The sequence below is a fragment of the Lynx canadensis genome, chromosome B3, assembly GCF_007474595.2.
Source record: "Lynx canadensis isolate LIC74 chromosome B3, mLynCan4.pri.v2, whole genome shotgun sequence".
NCBI classification, from domain to species: Eukaryota; Metazoa; Chordata; class Mammalia; order Carnivora; family Felidae; genus Lynx; species Lynx canadensis.
In genome coordinates this window covers 49056177-49082399 of record NC_044308.2, presented here as the reverse complement: position 1 = coordinate 49082399, position 26223 = coordinate 49056177, and the positions used below count along the sequence as shown (strand labels likewise).

The 26223-nt window shown below is 37.7% G+C and overlaps 1 non-coding gene across 1 annotated transcript; it reads right to left on the bottom strand.

The window, feature by feature from the left end:
- Window positions 1–5258: 5258 nt before the first annotated feature.
- LOC115517518 lies at window positions 5259–5384 on the bottom strand. Its single transcript, XR_003969959.1, has one exon. It is a non-coding gene; the product is annotated as a small nucleolar RNA SNORA51 (small nucleolar RNA).
- Between the last annotated feature and the right edge of the window lie 20839 nt (window positions 5385–26223).

Genomic DNA, 26223 nt, shown 5'->3' with positions numbered 1-26223 from the left:
TGACCGGCTCACATCATGATCTTGCAGTACGTGGGTTTGAGCCCCACATCCGGCTCAGTGCTGTCAGCACAGAGCCCACTTCAGATTCTCTGCCCCCCTCTCTCTGCCCCTCCCCCACTTGGGATCTCTCTCAAAAATAAATAAACTTTTTTTTAATTAATAAATAAATCCCTATTTGTTTCTAAGGCACACTACTTAAGTTATCACAAGTTTGCCGTGGCTCCTGCAGACCCCCATACCCTATCCTATGGTCTCACCTTTGCTTCAAGTAGCTTATCAAGGTATCTTTTCTCTTCTAAACATATCTGTAACTCTGTGTTGAGAGGTCTCTATTGGATCAATTTCACAATGTGAATACATCTGTTCTGTTAAGGAATATCTTTTTTTCTCTTTCTTTCATCTTTCCACCCATCCTGTATTCTTTCCATCCAATACTTCTCCATTTAGTGTCCTATATTCAGTCATTGCCAGTATCCCAGTTTAAAAATTAAACTATGATATAAACTTCTATGTTTCATTTTCATACTTCCTTGTTTGTACGCTCTCTAGCTAATAGTCAAATGTTAGCTGATACTGCATTAAGTGCTTTCTTTTTCACTGGGGTATCTGCATTCTAGTAGAAGAACTAGGACCTTGCCACACTGACCAAAACAAGTAAAAATGGGGGTATCCTAATCTTGAGCACAAAGCAATTATGTAAAAACAAAAGTACTCCCTTTGCCTTCTTGCCTTTGGTGGCCAACATTGGGCATAGATGTTTGGTCTTTTTTCTTTCTTTCTTTCTCTCTCTCTCTCTCTCTCTCTCTCTCTTTCTTTCTTTCAGAGAGAGAGAACACACACACAAATGGGGGAGAGGGGCAGAGGGAGAGAGAGAATCTCAAACAGGCTCCACACTCAGCCTAGAGCCAATCCCACAACCATGGGATCATGACCTGAATTGAAATCAAGAGTCAGATGTTCAATCAACTGAGCCACCCTCAGGTGCCCCGAAGGTTAGTCTTCTTATAAAAAAGAAATATGATTTCAAGGAGTATGAAATTAAAAGAAAAACTGAACATGTGGTGTAACTTGTTTCCATCCTTAGAATCTCAGCATCTTAACCAAAGGGCTCCTTGGTTAGATGTACAGCCCAACTGTCTCATAATCAAGGACACTGGTCCTTCTTCAAGAGAAGGTCTGGGGGAAAGGCTCTGCATGAGGGATCAGAGTGTGTGAGTTACCTTACCCCCTTGGAAATGGGGCCTGCTCTCCATAATACCCCCTCCACAGCAGGCAGTTTTATCCCCTTCCTCCAAACTTACCCAGTTCAGTAGCTCTTCAACATCTCCCTTGCAGCACTTACCCTTTCTACCTTCTGTTACAGTTATTTACCTTTACACCTTTTTTTCCCTGTTAGAAATGAATCTCCTGAGGGCCTTGGTACTTACTTTTCCCTCAGATAAATGTATTTCTGATCGAATGTAATCTTGTCAGAGAACCCTTCCTTGACCAGCCTCCGTAAAAATAATACATTCCCCATCACATCTCTCTCTATTCTCTTCTTCATTTTTATTCAGAGCTCTTATCACTACTTGACATGTGATATATTTTTTGTCTGTCTCCCCAGTACATACCCAGGAATACAACTTACTGAGAAAAAGAAATTTTATTGTGTACCCAACTCTGTTTCTAGCTTGTAAAATAGAGCCCTGGCATACAGGAAGCACTGAATAAATATTCATTAAACGGATTAAAAATCAATCATAATATCTATCTACATATCTATCTATATGCCCTCCACAGTACTTAGTACAAGGCCTAGCATTTCTTGAGAACCTAGTAATTACCCTTGAAGGTAGGAAAAGGCAAAAGGGTGGTAGGGAATAAGAGAAGAGAAGAAAGATGTGTGAAAGGAAGGAGAAGGGAAGGAGTAAAGAAGGAAGGAAGAAGAAAGGACTAAATGGCCAAATGAACTCATAAATGAACAGGTTCTATTTAAGCAACATGTCACTTTGGGAAATTATGGGAAAGACTACAAGTGTCATTAAAACCAACTGGTACAAGGAAGAAGGCTTAGATAGTGGCTCATTTCCTTGGTAGAGCCATTTACTGCAGAAAGTCAGGATGCAAGGGAAATTACTGTAGGAGAATGCTATCCTACAGTCTGGCCAAGTGAAATATTAGATGGATTTAAGCATTAACACTGCTTGGCCAAAAGCCACAGAGCTAATTGTTACTTGTTTGAGTCTCTTAAGACTACACCATTAAAACTTGAATTTTTAACATAACGAATAAACATCTGTGAGCCCCTTAATTAGAGGATAGTCTAGAAAATTAAGAAAATTACTTTTTAAAAAAGAGAAATTAAGACATGGAATCAGTCCAGGAAATTATTCAACTGCCTCTGTATAGGATCAATTCATATTTTCTCCCTGCCTCTTTAAACGCCTTTTGGCCATAAAGCCACTCCTCTTCAGCCCCATTTGACTCTTATCAGCCTAGCCATGCTGACCAGCCTTCATGTTCTAGCTATTCAACCATTAGGTACATATAAAGATGGAACATATAAAGATCATATTCTCTAATGATCAATAAAAGGGCACTGAGGTGCCAATGAGATAGTAGAGCACAGTGATTAAGAGTTTAGCATCTGAAGTCAGATTTCCAGATTCAGATCCTGGATCTGTCTTTTAATTGATGTGACTTTGGGAAAGCTATTTAACCTCTTAATTCTCAGTTTTTATCAGTAAAATATGTGATAATAATGCCTATTTCATAGTGTTACAACAAATATGGTATATGCAAAAAATATGGTATATTGTCTATAGTGTTGTAATGTTATATTTAGTCTAGTTCCCAGCAAATAAGTGTTTAATGAATGTTAGTTCTTTTCTGTCTTGTTTGTATTTGTCCTTTTTTTCTCCTTTGATAGGATGAAATTTCTTAAAATGAGAAACCATGTCTTCCTTCTCCTTGATAATGATTCATTTTAACAATAAAGTGTTCTAAAATGAAAAGCATGTACTCACTTTAGGGGATTCCATTCATCCCCAGTCAGTAATCTCTACTTATATTTTCCTAAAGATAGCATCCAGTTGTGAAGCTGTTAGAAAGAGCACATAGATTTGCAGGTGGTTTAGTATGCACCTGCATGTTATTTTCAGGTAAAAATCTGATCTCTATCATCTCTTTCTCTATTTCTCTCTTTCTCTCAATCTTGCTGTCATTTTCCACTTTATTCCTCTACTCCAAAAAGTTACATTGGATATTTGCAACCAAATTCTTCCCAATAGTTTGTTTTATACTCAACTGAAACTCAAATCACATTCTCTCATAAAACACAATTGCCTAATTGATGAAAGATAATGTGATTTCCCAGGGCTCTGGTCTTTTCACTCCTCCACTTTCCTGCAGAGTAAAAATGCTCTTCCTCTTATAAGCAGTAATAGGGGAAAACAGCATGGCAGATACCCTGCTCTAGAATACTGAAGCCAAAAAGTGAGACAACAGTGCTGACATCCTTGACCCTGGTGTACAGTTCTGACTGAACTTAGGTCAAAGATTCTTCCTTGTCCTTGTTAAACTGTAAGAAACCATTCTATTAGCTCCACCAACTTCAGTACATTTATTTGTCCTGCTTCCATGCTCCATATTCATTTGGGAATCACACTGCTGTAGCAAGAAAGAATCTCCCATCCATCATGATGCCCATTTACACTATCACAATCCAGGGACTTCCCATAGAAAGAGAATCAAGAAAGGTTAACAAAGGAGAAGAAAAGCTAATGGAAGTCTACACATGTCAAAAAAAAAAAAAAAAAAAAAAAAGGCTTCCGCGTCATAGTTTGACAAACACAACGCATTAGAAAATTATAAACTTGAGGATTCAGAAAAACAAAGGCACAGTTACTTTCTAAAGAACAGAGTCACATTTGTAAATTGCTGAGGTAATTCCAGTTTCAATGATTTCCTGTGGAGAAAATAAATCTGGGTTTATCAAGCTGAAATGCTCCCTACATCTTCCATATTTAAAAACTTGGATTTACTTGAACTTTTAAGTTAACCATCTGCCAAAAGTCTAAGCCTGTTTTCTTATATAATCAAAACCTGGGTTTCAGCTGGTATTAATAATACATCTGTATTATCCATAATTGCTTCAAGCTTCATTTTGGCATGATTAAGGGTAATCATAATCCTTTGAAAAGTCCATAGTTTATTCTGTTTAAAGCTACTGTTAGAGTTAATGCATTTTCATGTTTCTACCTTCAGTTCAATTAATCTGAAATCAAATATGCATTTCCTTTGATTACATCAACTTTTATCTTTCATTCCATATACCAAAGTCTGAGAGTAATTCCATATACCAAAGTCTGAGAGTCTAGCAGATAGGAATAGATTTATGTGTTTTGGTTAACAAATCCTATAAAAATCCCTAAAATATGCACAATAGTATCACATTTATGCAAAAGTCATATGTAAGTAGCTTCAGCCATCTGGGTAGAAGCTAAGAACCCACAAGTAATTGAAGGTCAAAGTCTCTAGTACAAAAAGGAGAGGTTGCCTGTTGCTGCTGTAGTAGCCCAGTGGTGTTCTATTTCTTCTTCACTGCCAACTAGCCACAGGCACAACGAGCCAAAAGTCAGACATGCTCTGCCAAGGGTGGGAGGGGTGGGGGGACACCAGTACCCCTCAGAGATATTCTGCTTTCAGGTACCTTCTCACACTACTAGTCTGGAATATTTGGCTATTGTTCTGCCACTCATGACTTCCTTGGAAATGATGACAATTCCTCAACAAAACTTCATTTCTACCTAAAAGTAGAACTCTTGGCTCTACTAATTTCTTATTGTAATTTCAAGACACCCCTCCCAAGCCTTCAGGAGAAGGGAGAGGCCAAAGAATGAAGATGTTAGGGTTATTGCCTACACACCATAAACTCCTACCAAAATGCCAATTAATGACTCCAATCCCCCCTCCTCCCCAGCACTCAGCTTTCTTATTTGAAGGACTATAGTCCATTCCATCTACTCTAGGTCTTACTTCCAAAACCAAAGCATCTGTCATATTCTCCAAATCAACCAAGCTCCCACCAAGAGGGAAATACCTTTGGTTCCTACAATCAGCATCCCTCTACTTCTATCCTACAACCACTCCTCTCAACATCCCAGCCTCCCAAAGAAAATATACAGATTACCTGAGGCCACTGAGGCAAACAGCCTCAGGTATTTTTTTTTCTTTTTTCTTCTTTCTTTTTTAATTAATTAATATTTTCCCCAACTCCATGTCTCCCCATTCACAATACAGGCAAAGGGCCTGGGCTGTGGTGTATATGGGTAGATTTACTCTGCCTCCTTTTTCTGTACCATCAGTAGAAGAACACAGTCTATGGTAAGCACTCTCAGGTTTTGAATGGGCCAACTCTTCTCCTAGATCTCATCTCTAAAACCAGTACTTTGCCAAGTGACTCCAGCACACTCTGTTAACCCTGGTTATACTGAACCATGTATATCCTAGAACACAGATCTTGTGGTGGATCTACTGCGTACAGGGTAATGCCCCTCCCATAGCATTAATAAGATACTAACATCTGCAACGACTATGCCTAAAACAGGTTTAGGGGCCCTGTTAATAACGAAGCAGAGCGGATGATTCAGGGTCCCTCATTTCACAGCCAAAGACTCAAGTCACAACAGGCTTTCTATGGTTGCCCTTCTACTATGTAGGCCCAGACCAAACACAAAACTCTGACACAACTGGCATCAAGTAATTATTAATAAAAAGATGCATCCAAAATGGAATTCTACTGAGGATGAGAATTCAGAATTTTAGAGCTTACACCAAACCTCAATCATATATAATCCAAAGGGGAGAGAGCTCCCCTTTCTATATCAATTTGACCAATAATGATTTAATTGCCTATAGAATACAATACTCTGAAGTGCAGTAAAGGATACCTTTGGAAATTCATTATAAAACAACCTGTATGGGGGTGCATGGGTGGCTCAGTCAGTTAAACGTCTGACTTCAGCTCAGGTCATGCATGATCTCATGGTTCGTGGGTTTGAGCCCCGTGTCGGACTCTGTGCTGACAGCTCAGAGCGTAGAGCCTACTTTGGATTCTGTGTCTCCCTCTCTCTTTCTGCCCCTCCCCTGCTTGCACTCTGTCTCTCTTTCTCTCAAAAATAATAAACATTAAAAAAAATTTAAAACAACCTGTATGAAGGCATTTATAGCTAGAGAATTGAAATGTGTTAGGTTTTCAGAGAAAAGTGTAGATGTGCTTTAGGAATAGAGGTAATTTACAAAAAGTCCTAAGTTTAACATTACTTTACTCCCTTTACCCATTTCTTACTGTCTCAGGAGAAGAGAATAATTCATTTTTCCTTGACTTTTTATATTCATTTCATGTTTCATAATTTTTTATAGGTACTCTTTAAGATAAATTCTTAAAAACAAACATATCTCACTCTAAATCTCTTATTTGCTTTTCCCCATTATCCATCCTTCTTCCTGCTGCTTATTCTGGGGGTCAAATTTTAGTGTTCTAAACTTTTTCCTTAATGGATATTTCAATCTCTGTTTCAGCTAGCTTGCCCTAACCAACTATTTGCCACTAACTTCAAATGAATAAATTACCTTACAACCATCCTATTTTAAGTCATATGACTCTTTTCAAAATAAATTATTGAAGATAAATTATTATCCCTAAAGAACTTGAGTCCAAGAATCCACTGAAGTAATATGAATGAGGTTTTATAAATTTTTAACTGTTTCAGAACCGGTGAGATTCGTTTGATTAAAACAAAGTATAGATGAGTTCAAAGGAAAGATGGAGCATTCCCTGCTTAAGAGCACTTTTATATTGCTATAATGAATTTTAAAGTTCTGAGATAATTACAAGTTTTTGCTTTTCTTTGACAATATATGCATAAGTTGTTTTTATGAGATGCTTTAGACCTTTAGCAGTGAAAATCGCCTACCTACCCAGCGAGCTGTAACCATGATACATTATCTGAGGGAAAACTCTGAAACAATTTTAGGAGACAACAAATATCAGAGGCCTGAAAGTGTACTGGAGAAATGTGTATGGAATGAAAAGGGAGAGAGCTGCTAGGGCTAAAATAAAGAAGTTTGGCCATGTGACCAAAGCAGGTTTGGGGGGCGAAGGGGGCGGAGTGTGGAGAAAGAATTGAGAGACCCAAGCAACCAACCAGAAAGCCACTGAATATATCTTCCAAACTCAGTCAGCCTCCACTGCCCCAGCTTCCTTCATCTGCCACCTTCTTCCTAACTTTCTCCAACTGAGGTCTCTGAGAAAAGACAGAAAATAAGGCAAGGGGCAAGAATCAATCTCGGTATCCAAAGACACTAAGAGAAGGAACAAGAATAATAAGTTTACCAATCCGTTCCCCCAAAGAAGATTATAGAAACTAAGCACCAACTCCAACTTCTGAAAGAAGATAGGAAGGAAGGAATGGTTGGAGGTAAGCAGAATTCCAGAAGGAAAAAAGATATTCACTAGGAACCAGATATTACATAATCAGAGTTTCTTTTATTCCAACTGTCACCCACAAAGTTACCAGAGTCAAATTACTTCCACAGCCTGATCTTTGAATAATTTAAATACTTTACTATCGCCCCCCTGGCAAAATGAAATAGAGAGGAGAGTGTGTACACATTAGGTTGTATAAGATGTTTGTAACTGATCAACAGCCAGCATTGAAAATTTTCATTGCATAGAAGTCAGACCTAAAGATAATTTTTCCATTTTCACTTTTTAAAATTCCATTGTGCTCCTCAGAGAATTAGATAAAAAACGTTGTGTGCCTCCTTTTTTTTTTTTTTTCTTCTCTTTGAAAGGCTGGTTAACAGACTTCTCCATCTCTTCCAAAGTTATCTCAAATAGCCCAGCGCCCTCTATTGGCCTTCCTGCCACACTGCTTCTCTATGGCCTCTGCAGCTACCTGGGTTGTTTTTAAAACATTCTGCAGCTGTAGCTCTGCAGACAAATTAGTGGCTTAAGAAAAGTGTGGTATAACAGGGCGCCTGGGTGGTTCAGTGGGTTGAGCATCCAACTTGGGCTCAGGTCATGATCTCACCATTGGTTGGTTGGAGCCGCACGTCAGGCTTTGCGCTGACAGATCAGAGCCTTCCTCAGATTCTGTGCCTGCCTCTCCCCTGCTCAAGCGTACTCTCCGTCTCTCTCGCAAAAATATACAAACATTAAACAAACTTTTTTATTTTTTAATGTTTATTTATTTTTGAGAGAGAGAGCACGAGCGAGTGCAGGAGTGGGGGAGGGGCAGAGAGCGAGGGAAACATAGAATTGGAAGCAGGCTCCAGGCTCTGAGCTGTCAGCACAGAGCACAAAGCAGGGTTCAAACCCACGAATTGACAGATCATGACATGAGCCAAAGTGGGACGCGTAACCAACTGAGCCACCCCTTAAGACAAATGTTTTTAATTAAAAAAAAGAAAAGTGCTTTATGGATTGAACTTGAATCATTTGACAAAACAAAGGAGAAATAGGTATAATGGACTCTAAAATCAACCATTAAAATGGTAGGGTCAATGATTATGTCATTGCCCTCTTTTTAAAAAAATATTCAATTCAATTCTTTTAAAAAACATCTTTGTTACATGGCTGAATTACCATTAATTGTGGATATACATGACTGGCTTCAGAAGCAGACAATGAACTGGATCAAATCTAATCAAAATGACCCAACAAACTGAAGAGTGATGAAAGCCCATCATGCTAGCCCATAATGGACCTAATCTTCCCCAGACTTACCATCCTCTTAGTCTGAGCTGTAAATGGGCTAAGGGAGTCAGATGATATGAGGAAAAGAAGCTCCTTGAGAAGGACAAGTTGAGCACTTCCAGAAAGCAACTGATCCAAAATTCTGGGAACCATTTATTGACAGAATCTTTAACCCTACAGTCTTTGATACAATGATCTTTTAAATGATATTATAGGGTTACCTTTGATGGGTTTTTTTTTTCCAATAGGAGAGTTTGTCGTCCAGACAAAGGCTAATTTTACCCTCATATGTGAAAAAATCAGAACTTCCAAATTAGCTACCAAAAACTAGCAAATAATCCAAGACTAATTTCAATCTGGGACCTATGAAGTCTCCATGTAAAAAAGAGAAAAGACATCACCACAGTCCCCTGATCCATCCTGACTGATCTGTTCCTTGGGCTAGAGGCCTCATAAGTAACATTTCCTTGCAACACAAGATATCAGGAAACGGTTTCTCTTACCACTACAATAGTGAATTATGGTTCTGCCTCAGCAGTGTTGAATCATTTATATGCCAGGCATTGAACAGGGGTTGGAGGAACAGAAATAAAATACAATCTCTACCCACAAGGATTTCAATCAAGTAGGATTCAAAGACAAGTGAACATAATTAGAATACAACACTGTAAGCTCAATAATAAAAATATGCACAACACAGGAGCAAAGAAGAGAGGGTTCTAGCAAGATCCATGATTTCAAAGTCAAAGTTTGTTTTGCACCCCCAAATTCATCACTTTCATTCAGTGAGGATTTAGAAACCAACTGGATCCTTCTCATACATTTCTGATACACCATTGCAAAGGAAAAAGCTGAGAATAAATAGGTTAACCAAAATAAGATTTACTCATAACCAGAGAAGCATTAAACATAAGTAGCAAGTTACTAAAAACACAGAAGAGGGAGTTTCAAGGACAGAATTGTAGGCTATGTCAGATAGGGATTAAGTCAAGGAAAATTCAAACTGAAAGAACAGATTGCTAGATTTGGAAGTAAAGAGGTCACTGTTGAGTTTAAGACAAACCACTTCAGTAGAGTGATGAATACAAGAAGCCAAGCTGAAAAAGACGTGTTTAAATAGGACATACAGCAGTCACAGATAGTATTGTAGGTGCAGTTACCTTAAGGGAATGCCATGGGAGACAGCGCAGGGGAACATTTTCTTCAGGGACAATAGCCCTTCCTGTTGGGGAGAGGTTGAGAGCATGGGCTCCCCACTCAGAGAGATCTGGGTTCAAATTCCAGCTATGCCTCTGGCGGTTTTCTGGGTTATTTAGGCAGGTGTAGGTGGGAGAGAGCCAAAGCATAAGAGACTGTTAAAAACTGAGAACAAACTGAGGGTTGATGGGGGGTGGGAGGGAGGGGAGGGTGGGTGATGGGTATTGAGGAGGGCACCTTTTGGGATGAGCACTGGGTGTTGTATGGAAACCAATTTGTCAATAAATTTCATATATATATAAAACAAAAACAAAAACAAAAACAAAATAAAAAAAATAAACAAATTCCAGCTATGCCATTTAAAGTAATTTCACTCCAAGCCTCTATAAAATTAGGTAATCACAGTACTTACCTCATAGGAAAAGTACCTAGGAGAGGATAAATAGCTGGAAAGAAATCAGAGAAATCACCATATTTCTTCAGTTCTAAAACTCATATTTTAACATTTCTGAAATCAGGATGCATTATAGTTTATCAGCATTTTCCCTTCTTAGCAGCACATAAAATAATGACTCATTTAGCAATCAATGGCATCTTAGTATTTAATGAGAGAGTTAGTCTCTAACCCTGGAGCAGTTGGGTAACTAGCCTAGCTTTATGCAAATTGGCTTATGAAGAAATGTTAAAGTGAACGTTTTGGTTAAACTCACAAGGGCTTAAAAAGTTTTCTGTGTCCTTGCTATTCCTAATACAGTCCACAAACAACAACATCAGCATCACCTGGGACCTTGTTAGAAATGCAGAATCTCAGGCCTTACCCCAGATCTATCAAATAAAAACTCTCATCTTAACAAGGCCCCTAGGCAATTTGTGTGTATAGTCAAGTTTGAAAAGCACTGTGCCCGCTTTTTTGTTTAGATATGTTTTTAAATTGAAGACATTGACGTCACTGGAATTTGATTCACTTCCTTAACTACTCACCAAAATTTTATTTTTTCATTAAAAATATAATGGCAAAATGGGATTAAGTTGATGCTTTAAAATCTTTCAACATTTATGATGTATCTGGGGATTAATATAACTACATGGAAATCAAAATCTCTGGAAATCACATAACATTTATACCAAAGTTGGGGAGATGGAGAATAAAGTGTTAATTAAAACTTTTTTTTTCTTCTGTGGCATTGCTGAATTTGGTTTTTATATGATGTTCCAGAATGATACATTTGTTGCTGGCCAAGGGAATACCACCCAGATTGAACACTTATGCACAAGGACTGAACATTTAAGGACTCCAGTTAACCTGGTCTGACCAACCCAAGCAAACAATAAGCTGCCAAATGTTTGATTGAATATCATACAATTAGAAATAGTGAACTGTTATGAAATTTGTTGTGTGGTGACATTTACTGTAGAAAATATAAATCATTAATATGGTCTTTTGGAACGCCCTGATTAAGAATAATAGTACAATCATGACCAGAGGTAGTACAACTTTGATTATTCTATTATCCTCTGTGGTGGATTTAATCAAAAGGGAATGTAAAAAAAGAAAGTATAGCCCTGAAATGGAATAGTTAATCCTCCGTATAAAGAGTCTGGATTGGCTGCCAGAATGCAAATAGCTGGAGTGATGAATGTGAAAAGATCAGCAGTCCAGAAAAAACCCTAGACACTGTTACTGTATAGTGCAAATAAATTAGGTTTTCTATAATTAATGTAGGCAGGAGGAATTAGATTCAAGACTTTTTTTTATTAATCTTCTTGGTTTTATTACATTGAATAGGCACATGTGCTCTCTCCATACCCCCAGGAATCTGATGTCCATCCCCAGCTTCTTGCTACAGGGGCCCTTTGCCAGCTGGTCAAGACCTAGCCAGGCCCACTCAGGCTCTCTCTCACATAAGGCCCATCTCTGCTCCATGGAAAACACTCACACTCACTCTTTTCCCCAAAAACAAAGGGATACAGGTTAACCGCTACACAGTAACCTTTCTGTTGCCCCCACCAGCAAAGCAGTCTATTCTTTGGATTCCCTGGACAGAAATCACATCCCTGTTTCCTATAACTGGCAGCATCAGTGGACACATAGTAAGCTCTCCAAGTAGTACTGTGAAAGCTCTATCTTGGCTTGGGTTCCCCTGAAACAAACACTGAGAAAAAGATTCAAGGTCAAGTGGTTTATTTTGGAGATTAGCTCAGAAAACGCTGGTGGAGGAATGGGCAACCTAGGTATGTTTGGCACTGTGATGCACTGTCCAGTTTCCCTCAAGAAGAAAGTCTTCAAGTGTTACCAAAAGAGCCTCAGCCATCAGCCTTCTTTGGAGATTGCGTTGTCTGAAGAAGATTGCCTCTCCCAAGGTCAGGCTTCCTCCTAAGCACAACTCATACCCAGTGACTAATCAATGTAGTGTTTAAAATGCCCAACCCACTCCCCCAACTCAGGACAACTCTGAAGAGCATTCTAACTGCAGAGCTCCCCAAGGGGTCAGTGGAGGCTCTGTTTGGACTGCATTATGGTCCAACTTCTCCCTCTATTACTCTGCTTCTTTCCCCTCCTTTGCACAGGTATTGATCCCAAAAGAACTCTTGATAAACATCCTGCATGCTAATGCACCCAATCTGCAACTACAGGAAAGGAAAGGAAGCCAATATAGGTATGTTATCAAGTAATTTTCCACTATGGGCAACAGGAGTTCAATCACACCAGAAAACTTTGAGAAACAATGTGGAACATGTGCCTTACAAGTATCCCACCTGAGGAGTGAAGGAGCTGGGGTATTCACTGGGTGAGGACATAATTCTTCTACAACTGGCCTATCCCATGCACAGCAGAGCAGGCTGCAGTTGCAAGAAGCAACCCTTAGGCGGAGTCATGGGGCTAGTGCTTGGTTAGTGGACTGGAGCACACGGAAATGAGAGGTGCCAGTGGGATATGGGTGGTCTCTGACAGGGTCCACTTCTAGCCTCCTGCCCCAGCTTATGCCTGAGTGGAGTCATCTTCCCAGACTAATGATGCTCTGGAAAGAAAAAACAGATATGGAAGAGTACTAGAAATACCTACCACAATCAGAAAGGGGTTTGGGCTTGGAACACAAAAAGTGACCATAATCAAACATTTATTGAGTAAATATCTGCCAGACATTATATTTGGCTATTCTCACTCACAAACTCATTTAATATTCACAGTAATTCAATGAGGTGTTTTTATTTAACATACAAGGAACTGAAGTTCAGAGGAGGGAAATTTCCCCAAGTTAGAAGCTTAATCCCAATCAGACACAAAATTCCACATTCTTAACCATACTATACTATCCTACCTCTCTAGGAGCAAGAAATAGATTTCTCAAAAAGGGAATATTGTTGGTGAGTCTGGAAGGCAAAGGGGAATTATTCACAAAGCTAAATATCTTTCACTTTTGTGAAAAGTGAAGAAACAGCACATCCCCTTTTCCCCTTGCAAGCAGCCAGCATGGGGCAGGGGGGAGTTAAGGGAGGAAAATGTAATACCATAACAAGAATTTAATGGTAAAGGTGAAATTTCTTTATGTTTTAAGCTGTCAGCATTTTGATTTATTCCAACTGCTAACATTAGGCATTCCAATTGCTGAATCAAGATTGTGTTTGCAACTTAAACGACTATGGCAATGTTATTACCTGAGAGTGACCAGAAGAGTCCTGGGTTGGCTGGAGTTTTCATCCAGGGATAGGTGCAAGTTACTAGGAGATGGGAGACAAAAACAAAGTTGTGTCTCAATCATAGGCTACATCACACACATCATGCTAGTTCAAATTAACACTTATTACCAAGTATCTTACAAAATTCATATTGACAGTCTTCCCAACTTTTAAGAACTATAGAAATAATTGCTACTACAATAACTATATTAGGTCCCTGGGCTTCATTTCCAAATCTCACTTTCTTTTTTATGAGCTGCCACTTGTCTAAATGGATAGTGCTCTCAACCACTAACTTCGAGATATAGAGAATGACACAAGAGGAAGTGGCAGAAGACCAAATCAGCTTGCAGACTGAATACAGCAAGCCAAGTCAAAGGAAGATTTTCTCTCCCTTGGCCAGAGTCTCCAGACTTTAGGAGGCATCTGAGGTACCACAAGGCTCCACGAGAAAATCTGTTCCTTTCTTTCTCCTCAGGCATGAGACTAGGAAAATTCTCAAATGCTCTCTTATGATAAATGGTCAATTGTTAGAGCATTTTACCAGGATTGGGATTTCAGGCTCAAAAAAAAGTGAGAAAAAAATTTCCACTCAGAACCACAAAACCAGTGGGAAAAGTGGGCATGTTGGATGACAATGAAGCTGGTAAGAACAGGAAGAGGAAAAGATACATCAAAAATCAAAAGAACAGAAGTAAGAAGTAGCAAGTTATTTTCAGGGTTTTAAGTGGAAGGAGAGAAAATAAGATAGGTATAAAGGCAAAGATTTTTTAATAAGAAATAGACTAACTTTTGAATATAATCTGGGAAGATTCTGAATGCTTCTCCTCATTTCCTTTTGGATCCTATTTAACTAAGAGGTCATAGTTCACAGTTTATCAGCTGTTCTTTTTCCATTTAAAATAATCCACTAGGAAATGTTAGACCAAGACTGTTAACAGTGTCCAAACAAATAATATCTCAGAAACTAATCACCCTGGGGGAAAGGGGAGAATGATCTCAACTCCACTATGGAAAATTGCTAATCTTATGACCCCAATAATTACTTTGTAAATCATAGAGTAGTTCTTTGTTATGGTGCAGGGTAAAACTTCACCATTTATCTCCATCGAAATCTGGGACATCTGGCTACTCTAACCTTGTCTACTAGACAGAGCATAAATTGCAGGCCAGGGTGCTGTGAGCAGTAAAAGGTAAAAAGTTATGAAAATTTGTGCCCTTCCAAACAAAACCAAGTGATGACTTCTATATATATGTTTTATTTTTATATCATCTTCTAGCCACCTGTCCATCACTGTTTGAATTTAGGGAAAGACAAGTTTGACACATCTGGTCACTTTTATATAAAAAAAGCTTATGGGTTTGGCTCCCTCCCTCTCTAAGAGACTCTTAAAAACTGAGAATAAACTGAGGGTTGATGGGGGGTGGGAGGGAGGGGAAAGTGGGTGATGGGCATTAAGGAGGACACCTGTTGGGATGAGCACTGGGTGTTGTATGGAAACCAATTTGACAATAAATTTCATATTAAAACTGAAAAAAAAAAAAGCTTATAACTAAAGCTCATGTTTAAAATGGCACTCAAAAAAAAAGGGACAAAAACTTCAATAAAAAATATTATTATCAAAAGACTGTTTTATTATTAGAATTTTTTAGGAAGTTGGTCCTTGGTCCAGATGATGTTTTTCTGAATCCTATGACTATTGGCCTATGCATAAACAGATCAGAAGTAGATGATTGGAAGGAGTAGTAATAGGTAAAATTATTTTGCATTTTAAGTTGTCAGAGGAGAAAAAATATATGAATATAGAGTGGGAGCAATTTGCCGAATTGGATATATTGAGTGATTACTCTTTTTAATAAGTTCTAAAAACTATATATATATATATATATATATATATATATATATATATACTTCACATACATACAGAGGAAGAGAGAGAGAGAACTGATAATGGCCTAGAAGAATATTTGTTTAACTCTAAAAAAAGATAATCCCTACTGTATATACTTCTGTATGCTTGTTTTTCTGGATTTTTTTTAATAAGCTGTCTTTTTTTAAGGCAATGAAAATGCTTTTTAAAAAAGATTTTATTTTTAAGCAATCTTTACACCCAACACGGGGATTGAACTCACAACTGTGAGATCAAGAGTTGTACATTCTACTTACTGAGCCAGCCAGGCACCCCTAAAGTACTTTTTAAAAAATCTCCTCCTAAGCCTCCAGCATGTAATCTTCAATAATTATCTCTCCAATGGTAAAAACAGGACATACACGACGTTTGTAAGGAAAATTAGACAATATATTTAAAGAATCTAACACCAAATTTAGCTAGCAGATGCTATATGATCAAAGGCTACTAATTTCGGGAGCCTGGCTAGTTCAGTCAGTTAAGCGGCCGACTTCAGCTCAGGTCATGATCTTGCAGTTCACGAGTTCGAACCCCGTATCAGTCTCTGCTGACAGCTCAGTGCCTGGAGCCTGCTTCAGATTCTTTGTCTCCTTCTCTCTCTGCCCCTCCCCTGCTCACGCTCTGTCTTACTTTCTCTCAGAAATAAACATTAAAAAAAAAAAGTCTACTAGTTTCACTGGCTTATAACATTCTCTAAAACCAAGGATCCAAAATGAAAATGTATTCTATTTTTATTCTTTCATTTTCTTTCATATTTTTTGTTTGTTTTATTTAAAATTTAGTTAGTTAACATACAGTACAATATTGGTTTCAAGAGTAGAATTCAATTATTTATCACTCACATACAACACCCAGTGCTCATCACAAATGCCTTCTTTAGTACCCATCAGCCATCTAACCCATCTTCCAACCACCTGCCTCCGTCAACCCATAGTTTGTTATCTATCATTAAGAATATCTTGTGGTTTGTTCCCCTCTTTTCTCCTCCCCCCTCATATGTTCATCTGTTTTATTTCCTAAGTTCCACATGTGATTGAAATCATATGGTATTTGTCTTTCCTTGATTGACTTATTTCGCTTAGAGTAATATATTCTAGCTCCATCTATGTCATTGCAAATAGCAAGATTTCATTCTTTTTGATAGCTGAATAATATTCCATTGTGTCTCTATATACTATATATATATGTGTGTGTGTGTGTGTGTTATATATAACACACACACACATCTTCTTTATGTATTCACCAGTTGATCAACATTTGGGCTCTTTCCATAGTTTCACTATAGTTGATAATGCTGCTAAAAACATTATGGTGCATGTATGCCTTTAAATCTGTATTTTTGTATCCTTTGGGTAAATACTTAATAGTGTAATTGCTGGATTGTAGGGTAGTTCAATTTTCAGTTTCTTAAAGAACTTCCATACTGCTCTCCAGAGTGGCTGAACCAGTTTGCATTCCCACCAGCAGTGCAAGAGGGTTCCCCTTTCTCTGCATCCTTGCCAACACCTGTTGTTTCTTGTGTTGGTTAATTTTAGCCATTCAGACAGGTATGGGGTGGTATCTCATTATGGTTTTGATTTGTATTTCCCTGATGATGAGTGATGTTGAGCATCTTTTCATGTGTCTGCTAGCCATCTGAATGTCTTCTTTGGAAAAGTGTATATTCATGTCTTCCGCCCATTTCTTAACTGGGTTATTTGGTTTTTGGGTGTTGAGTACAATAAGTTCTTTATAGATTTTGATACTAACCCTTTATCAGATATGTCATCTACAATAATCTTCTCCATTCTTTAGATTGCCTTTTAGTTTTGTTGATTGTTTCCTTCGCTGTGCAGAAGATTTTTATCTTGATGAAGTCCCAATAGTTCATGTTTGTTTTTGTTTTCTCGCCTTTGGCGACATGTCGAGTAAGAAGTTGTTGCAGCCGAGGTCAAAGAGGTTGCTCCCTGTGTTCTCTAGGATTCTGATGGTTTCCTGTCTCACATTTATGTCTTTCATCCATTTGAATTTATTTTTCAGTGTAAGGTGCTAGAAAATGGTCCAGTTTCATTCTTCAGCATGTTTCCATCCAGTTTTCCCAACACCATTTGCTGAAGAGACTGTCTTTTTTCCATTGGATATTCTTTCTTGTTTTGTCAAAGACTAGCTGACCATATAGTTGTGGGTCCATTTCTGGGTTTCCTATTCTCTTCCATTGATCTATGTATCTGCTTTTGTGCCAGTATCATACTGTCTTGATGACTACAGCTTTGTAATATAGTGTAATATAGCTTGAAATTAGAATTGTGATGCCTCCAGTTTTATTTTTCTTTTTCAGGATGGCTTTGACTATTCAGGGTCTTTTGTGGTTCCATACAAATGTTAGCATTGTTCGTTCTAGCTCTGTGAAGAGTGCTGGTGGTATTTTCAAAGGGATTGCATTTAAATGTGTAGATTTCCTTGGGTAGTATAAACATTTGAACAATGTTTGTTCTTCCAGTCCATGACCATGTAATGCTTTCCATTTCTTTGACCTCTTCCATTTCTTTCATAAGTGTTCTATAATTTTCTGAATACAGATCTTTTACCTCCTTAGTGAGGTTTAGTCCCAGGTATCCTATGGTTTTTGATGCAATTGCAAATGGGATTAATTCCTTGATTTCTTTTTCTGCTGCTTCATTATTGGTGTATAAAAATGCAACAGATTTCTGCACGTTGATTTTATATCCTGCAACTTTGCTGAATTAATATATTAGTGTTAGCAATTTTTTTGGTGGAGCATTTTGGGTTTTCTTCAGAGAGTGTCACGTCATCTGCAAAAGTGAAAGTTTGACTTCTTCCTTGCTGATTTGGATGTCTTTTATTTCTTTTTGTTGTCTGATTGCTGAGGCACAGACTTCCATACTATGTTAATTAGTAATAGTGAGAGTGAACATCTTTGTCTTATTCATGACCGTTAGGGGAAAGTCTCTCAGTTTGTTCCCATTGAGGATGATATTAGCTGTAGATCTTCCGTATATGGCCTTTAGGATGTTGAGGTATGTTCCATTTATCCCTACCTCGTTGAAGGTTTTTAACAAGAATGGATGCTGCATTTTATCAAATGCTTTTTCTGCATGTATAGACAGGATCATATGGTTCTTAACCTCATGTGGTGTATCACGTTGATTGATTTGCAAATATTGAACCAGACCTGCAGCCCAGGAATAAGTCCCACTTGATCATAGTGAATAATTCATTTAATGTACTGTTGAATTCAATTTGTTAATATCTTGTGGAGAATTTTTGCATCCATGTTCATCAGTGGTATTGGCCTGCAATTCTCCTTTTTAGTCTGGTTTGTCTAGTTTTGGAATCAAGGTAATGCTGACCTTCCATAAGAAGTTTGGAAGTTTTCCTTCCATTTCTATTTTTTGGAACAGTTTGAGAAGAATAGGTACTAACTTTTCTTTAAATAGCTGGTCGAATTCCCCTGGGAAACCATCTGGCCTATGATTCTTGTTCGTTGGGAGATTTTTGATTACTGATTCAATTTCTTGGCTGGTTATGGGTCTGTTCAAATTTTCTATTTCTTCTTGTTTCAGTTTTTGTGGTTCATATGTTTCTATGAATTTGTCCATTTATTCCAGATTGCCCAGTTTGTTGGCATATAATTTTTCATAATACTTTCTTATAATTGTACTTCTGTGATATTGGTTGTGATCTCTCCTCTTTCATTCATGATTTTATCTATTTGGGTCCTTTTTCTTTTCTTTTTGGTAAGTTTGACTAGGAATTTATCAATTTTATTAATTCTTCCAAAGAATCAGCTCTTAGTTTCAGTGATCTGTTCTACTGTGGGGTTTTTTTGTTTGTTTGTTTCTTTCTTTCTTTATCATTTATTTCTGCTCTAATCTTTATTATTTTCCTTCTGCTGGCTTTAGGCTTTATTTGTTCTTTCTTTTTTAGCTCCTTTAGGTACAAGTTTAGGTTGTGTATTGGGGATTTTTCTTGCTTCTTGAGATAGGCCTGAATTGCAATATACTTCCCTCTGAGGACTGCCTTTGCTGCATCCCAAAGGTCTTGTACTGTCATGTTTTCACTTTCATTTGCCTCCATGTATTTTTTAATTTCTTCTTTAGTTTCCTGGTTAATGCATTCATTCTTTGGTAAGATGTTCTTTAACTTCCATGTATTTGAGGGGTTTCCAAAGTTTTCCTTGTGGTTGGCTTCAAGTTTCATAGCGTTGTGATATGAAATTATGCATAGTATGATCTAGATCTTTTTGTACTTGCTGAGGGCTGATTTGTGGCACAGAATGTGATCTGGAGAATGTTCCATGTGCACTCAAGAAGAATGTGTATTCTGCTGCTTTAGGATGAAATGTTTGAATATGTCTGTTAAGTCCATCTGGTCCAGTGTGCCATTGTTTCTTTGCTGATTTTCTGCTTAGAAGATCTGTGCATTGCTGTAAGTAGGATTTTAAAGTCCCCTGCTATTGTTGTATTATTATCAATGATTTTCTTTATGTTTGTTATTAACTGATTTATATATTTGGGTGCTTTCAAAATGGGGGCGTAAATATTTAAAATTGTAAAATCTTGATGAATAAACCTCTTAATTATTATATAATGCCCTTCTTCATCTCTTGTTACAGTCTTTGTTTTAAAACCTGGCTTGCCTGATACAAGTATGGCTACTCCAGCCTTCTTTTGACATCCATCAGCATGATAGATGGCTCTCCATCCCCTCACTTTCAATCTGCAGGTGACTTTAGGTCTCAAATGAGTCTCTTATAGGCAGCATATACATGGATCTTGGGGTTTTTTGTATCCATTCTGATACACTATGTGTTTTGATTACAGCATTTAGTCCATTTACATTTAGTTTATTTTTTTATTGAAGAACCGGCATACTATTGCCCACAGTAGCTGTACCATTTTGCATTCCCACCAACAGTGCATGAGAATTCCCTTTTCTCCACATCTTCACCAATATTTGTCATCTCTCATGTGTTTGATGCTAACAATTCTGACAAGGTGATATCTCATTCTGGTTTTGATTTGCATTTCTCTGATGATTAGTGATGTTGAGCATCTTTTCATGTGTCTGTTGGCAATCTGGATGTCTTCTTTGAAAAAATGTCTTTTCAGGTCCTCTGTCCATTTGTAATCAGAATATTTGGGGTTCTCTGGTGTTGAGTTGTATAAATTCCTTATTTTGGATATTAACCCTTTATGAGATATATTATTTGCAAATATCTTCTCCCATTCAGTAGGTAACATTTTTGTTTTGTTGATGGTTTTCCTAACTGTGCAAATGCTTTCTATTTTTGGTACAGTCCCAATAGTTTATTTCTGCTTTTGTTTCCCTTGCTTGAGGAGACATACTTAGGAAAATGTTGCTTGGCCAATGTCAAAGAAATTACTGCCTATGGTTCCTTCTAGGATTTTCACGTTTCGGGTTTAATATTTAGGTCTTATCCATTTTGAGTTTATTTTTGTGTATGGTTGAGAAAGTGGTCTAGTTAGAAGTAATATTGTGAATTATCATTTATTTTTATGTGTGTATGAAAACCTTTACAAATTAAATGAAAATTAGAATCTTGAGGGGAAAATGTCTTTCAGTAAAGCAATCTTGCATGACATAATGAATCCCATTAATAATAATTGAGTATTATAACTCTCTGTTTCTTTGACATTTATTGAATTTTTACCAGAACACCATGATACAAAATAAAAGTTTGGAGACATTGTTTCTCATATTATAATCCAACTCAAGTATAGTATGAAAAACAAAGCCCCAAACATTAGAACTTAAATGAGAGCAGAAGACACAGTAAAAATGATGCTATAGACCCAGAATAAAAAGAAGACCCAGAAGAAAAAGAAAACGGGGCCCAGAATGAAATATGAGACATGAATTCATTAATCTTCTTGTCCCCACATCTGTGTATGTATCAGTATCTGAACTCGTCTCACCATGTTCCCCTCCATTGCCAATGGAAGAGTTTTCTCTCTTCCCAAATCTTACTTTTTCTAAGACTAAGACTACAACCTAACCCTATTATCTGTTTTCCTTATCTCCTTCCTTAAAATCTTCAAGATCTTTTTAAAACTCTCCTTCAGCCATGTAAACCTCTCAACCTACCTTTCTAAAGCTCTTCTCTGTCACTTTCAACTTACTCACGATAATTAAATTATCTCTAATTTTGTTATGCAAATTCACTCACTGTAGCAAGGCTTCAAATACTCCACCCCTAACACTCCCCTGTCACCCAAGAAAGGTCCCTGTGAGCTCCATTGTCAAATTCAATGTACATTCTCCTGATCTTGTTAGAATTCTGGACCTCTCTCCTACATTTGATACCATTAGCTACTTCATTATCCTTGAAACTCATTTCTTGACTCCTCTATCACATCTTTCTCCTTTTGTGTCCCTGGCTGCTATTTGTCACTTTCAGTTGCTGACTCAGCTCCTCTGCCTCTGACAGCCCTTATATGTTGACACTTCCTGGGGTTCTATCATTGTGTTCAACAATGTCAATGATCCACCATATTCTCTCTGCGGTTTTAATATTCCCAACAACCTGATTCTTTTCTTTTTGACAGAGGAATCCCCCAGAGTACTGGAGTTCTCTTTGCCTGTCTAAACCATGGAAACTTACACTGCTCTTTCTGGGATTATATTCATGTTCACAATTTAATCTCTACTTACATACTGATGACTTCTACCTAGTCCTATTAGGCCTTATCTTCTCCCTGGAGCTTAGACTTGTGTACTCAATTGTCTAATGGGAAACTTCATTTCCCCCAGATAATTCAAACCCATCACATGTACAAAACTGAAATCATAATATAGCACCAGTTTCCATTTTTTGTATCTTCCCCTTATTATAGAACAGCACAAGCATTCTTCTTCCAGCATCAACCAGGAACCAGGGACTCATCATCCTTGTCTCTTTTCCTTACTCCCCACATCTAACTGAGACCAAATCCTATCAATTCTAATTCATTAGTACTTGTCATATCAGTCACCTCATCTCTGTCCCAACTGCTATTGCCATTGTGGAGGCCCTATTAGCTGTTTCCTATACTTTTTCAATGAAGAGAGAGCACAGCATTCTGTGGGATGAATCAGGCTCTGGAGCCAGCATTCTTTTATAGAACTAGAATAAATAATCCTAAAATCTGTCTGGAGCCACAAAAGACCCCAAATAGCCAGATCAATCTTGCAAAAAAAAAAAGCAAAGCTGGAAGTATCACAATTCCAGATTTCAAGTTATATTATAAAGCTGTAGTAACCAAAACAGTATGGTAATGACACAAAAAGAAACACATATTTCAATGAAACAGCATTGAAAGGCCAGAAACGGGGCGCCTGGGTGGCGCAGTCGGTTAAGCGTCCGACTTCAGCCAGGTCACGATCTCGCGCTCCGTGAGTTCGAGCCCCGCGTCAGGCTCTGGGCTGATGGCTCAGAGCCTGGAGCCTGTTTCCGGTTCTGTGTCTCCCTCTCTCTCTGCCCCTCCCCCGTTCATGCTCTGTCTCTCTCTGTCCCAAGAATAAATAAACGTTGAAAAAAAAAAAAAAAAAAATTTAAAAAAAAAAAAAAAAAAAAAAAAAAAAAAAAAGAAAGGCCAGAAACAAACCCGTGATTATGTGGTCAATTAATCTTTGACAAAAGAGGCAAGAATATGCAATGAGAACCTCCAACAATGGTGTTGGGAACACTGCACAGCTACATGCAAAAAAAATGAAACTGGACCATCTTCTTACACCATACAAAAAATAATCTTAAAATGGATTAAAGACCTAAATGTGAGACCTGAAACCATAAAAATTCTGGAAGAGAACACAAACAGTAATTTCTCTAACATCAGCCATAACAACATTTTTGTAGATATTGTCTCCTGAGGCAAGGAAATAAAAGCAAAAATAAACTATTGGGACCATATCAAAATAAAAAGCTCCTGTACAGTGAAGGAAACAGTCAACAAAACTAAAAGACAACCTATTGAATGGGAGAAGATGTTTGCAAATGACATATCCACTTTAAAGTGTTAGTATCCAAAATATACGAAGAACTTACAAAACTAAAAAAAAAAAAAAAAAACCACCATATAATCTAATTTAAAAATGGGCAGCAAACATGAACAGATATTTCTCCAAAGAGGATATACAGATGGCCAAAAGACACATGAAGAGACGCTCAACATCACTCATTACCTAGGAAATGCAAATCAAAACTACAGTGACATATCACCTCATACCTGTCAAAATGACTAAAATCAAGCACACAAGAAACAACTGTTGGTGAGGCTGTGGAGAAAAAGGAACCCTCTTGCACTATTGGTGAGAATGCAAACTGATGTAGACATTGTGGTAAGCAGTATGGAGGTTCCTCAAAAAGTTAAAAATAGAACTACACTATGATCCAATATCACACTACTGGGTACTTAGAAAAAAAAATACAAAAACACTAATTCAAAGGGATACATGCACCCCTGTGTTTATTGCAGCTTGTTTACAATAACCAAATTATGAAAGCGGCCCAAAGGTCCATCAATATATGAACAGATAAAAAAGATGTGGTATATCTATATACAACTGAATATTATCTAGCCATAAAAAAGAATGAAATTTTGCCATTTGCTACAACATGGATAGAGCTAGACAGTAAATGCTAAGCAAAATAGTCTAAGAAAGGCAAACACCATATGATTTCACTCATACGTGAAATTTAAGAAACAAAACAAATAAACAAAGGAGAAAGGGAGAGACAGAGAGAGAAAGAGACAAACCAAGAAACAGACTCTTAACTATAGAGAACAAACTTATGGTTACCAGAGGGAAGGTAGCATAGAGGGATGGGTGAAATAGGTGAAGGGGGTTAAGAGTACACTTATTTTGATGAGCACTGAGTAATGTATCTAATTGTTGAATCACTATATTATACCCCTGAAACTAATATAACACCATATGTTAATATACTGGAATTAAAATTGGAAACTAAAATATATACATGTATTCATGTTATTATTATTATTGTTCTTATTTTCTTCCAATTAATGTATGGCAGCAAGACTAGTTCATGGCAGCTATTAGTATTGGGAATGACATTCTGAATATATTCTGTACCAAGTCAGGAGAGGACCAAGAGCAGGACTTCAAGCGACTCCAACAAAGAGAGCATCCATAGCACCCCCAACCATTCAGAACTACCAGAAGACTCATAGGAATATTTGGAAATGCCATTGTTTTAAGTCAAAAAAGTTGAATTATTGCAACTTTACATTGTTCAATCTGATACTGCATATAATGTATAGAAATTAGATATGTTTACCCAGAAAAAATACTATCTTTAAATTTTTGTTCAGGGCCTTTAAAAACTAGTTCCTCTAGGGGAACCTGGGTGGTTCAGTTGGTTAAGTGTCTGACTTCGTCTCAGGTCATGATCTTATGGTTCGTGAGTTTAAGCCCCACATCAGGCTCTCTCCTATTGGCACGGAGCCCACTTCAGACCCTCTGTCCCCCTGTCTCTCTCTGACCCTCCTCTGCTCATTCTCTCTCTCTCTCTCTTTCTCTCTCTCTCAGATTAAATTTTTAAAAATCTTTAAAAAGTGGCTTCTCTTCTTTAAATAATTTTAAGAATTTTTCAAAACCATATTACTGTAGCTATATGTCACTTCTCATCTTCATGAGGATCAAGACAATCACAATCAGTATCATCAGGAAAACTCAGGTCTGAGCTTTTGTTTCTCCAGTCTTCACTGAACATGTTCCTTGGGTCTCTGCCATGTTACCTGTGCACCACCAGCTGCTTAATTTTAACCCTTATATCACAGAGTTTTTAGCTTCTAAACTTGACTTGAATGTTAAAATCCTTAATGGCAAAGCTTCTCCCTGCAGATGTTCTAAAAAGTTGGTGACAGCATCTGTTTTCACCTGCGCAGCCATATCAGCAGGTTGTCTGATCCATTTTGACGGTGTTTGGCAATGACAATGGCAACAGTTGTTGCCACAAAAAGAGACAGGTGATGAAAAGCACTTCTAGCTGAGTGTGGAAGATGCAGGATGTTCAAACAACGAGAGGTTCTAATTTTGCAAAGGTAGCTTGGCTTTCATCATATGTCCTATGAGTCCACATAGTTCAAACTCAGTTCATAGCTTCTGGTTGACTGTCAGTTGGAAGGGACATTTTTAAATGATTTCTCTGTGTGTCATCACTCATGTTCTCTCATCCAGGTCTCCAGGACTTGTTGCAGATTCTATAAGAGAAAGCATTTTAGGAAACTGGAAGAATAAATCAAGAAGAATATTAGGTCTAAGGGCTACTCTGCCTAACTAAGAGGCAAAGCAAGGCTTTCTGTTTGAACACTGTTAAATAAAGAGTTGACGTAAGGAAGACTTCCTTCCTCATCTCAAGGCATTGAAGAGGCGGCCATGGAAGAAGAGAGAACATCAATATTAGTGGCCTAACTCCAGTGGCTAAGCTAACAATAAAGAGATAGAGTGGAGCAACAAATGATCTCAAAAGAGGAGGCCAAATGCTGCTCATAAAAGGGAAAGAGAAAGAAACCCACGGAGACAAAGCACCTGAAAAAGGGCTTTGGAAGAGAGCAAATAGGTGTAAAGAGGATTTTCTTTTCAGTTGTTTGTGATGGGATAGATGACAAATTCCCTCCTCCACCTTTCCTATAAAGTTTTCTATGTCAATTGCTTATTATTTCAAATGAT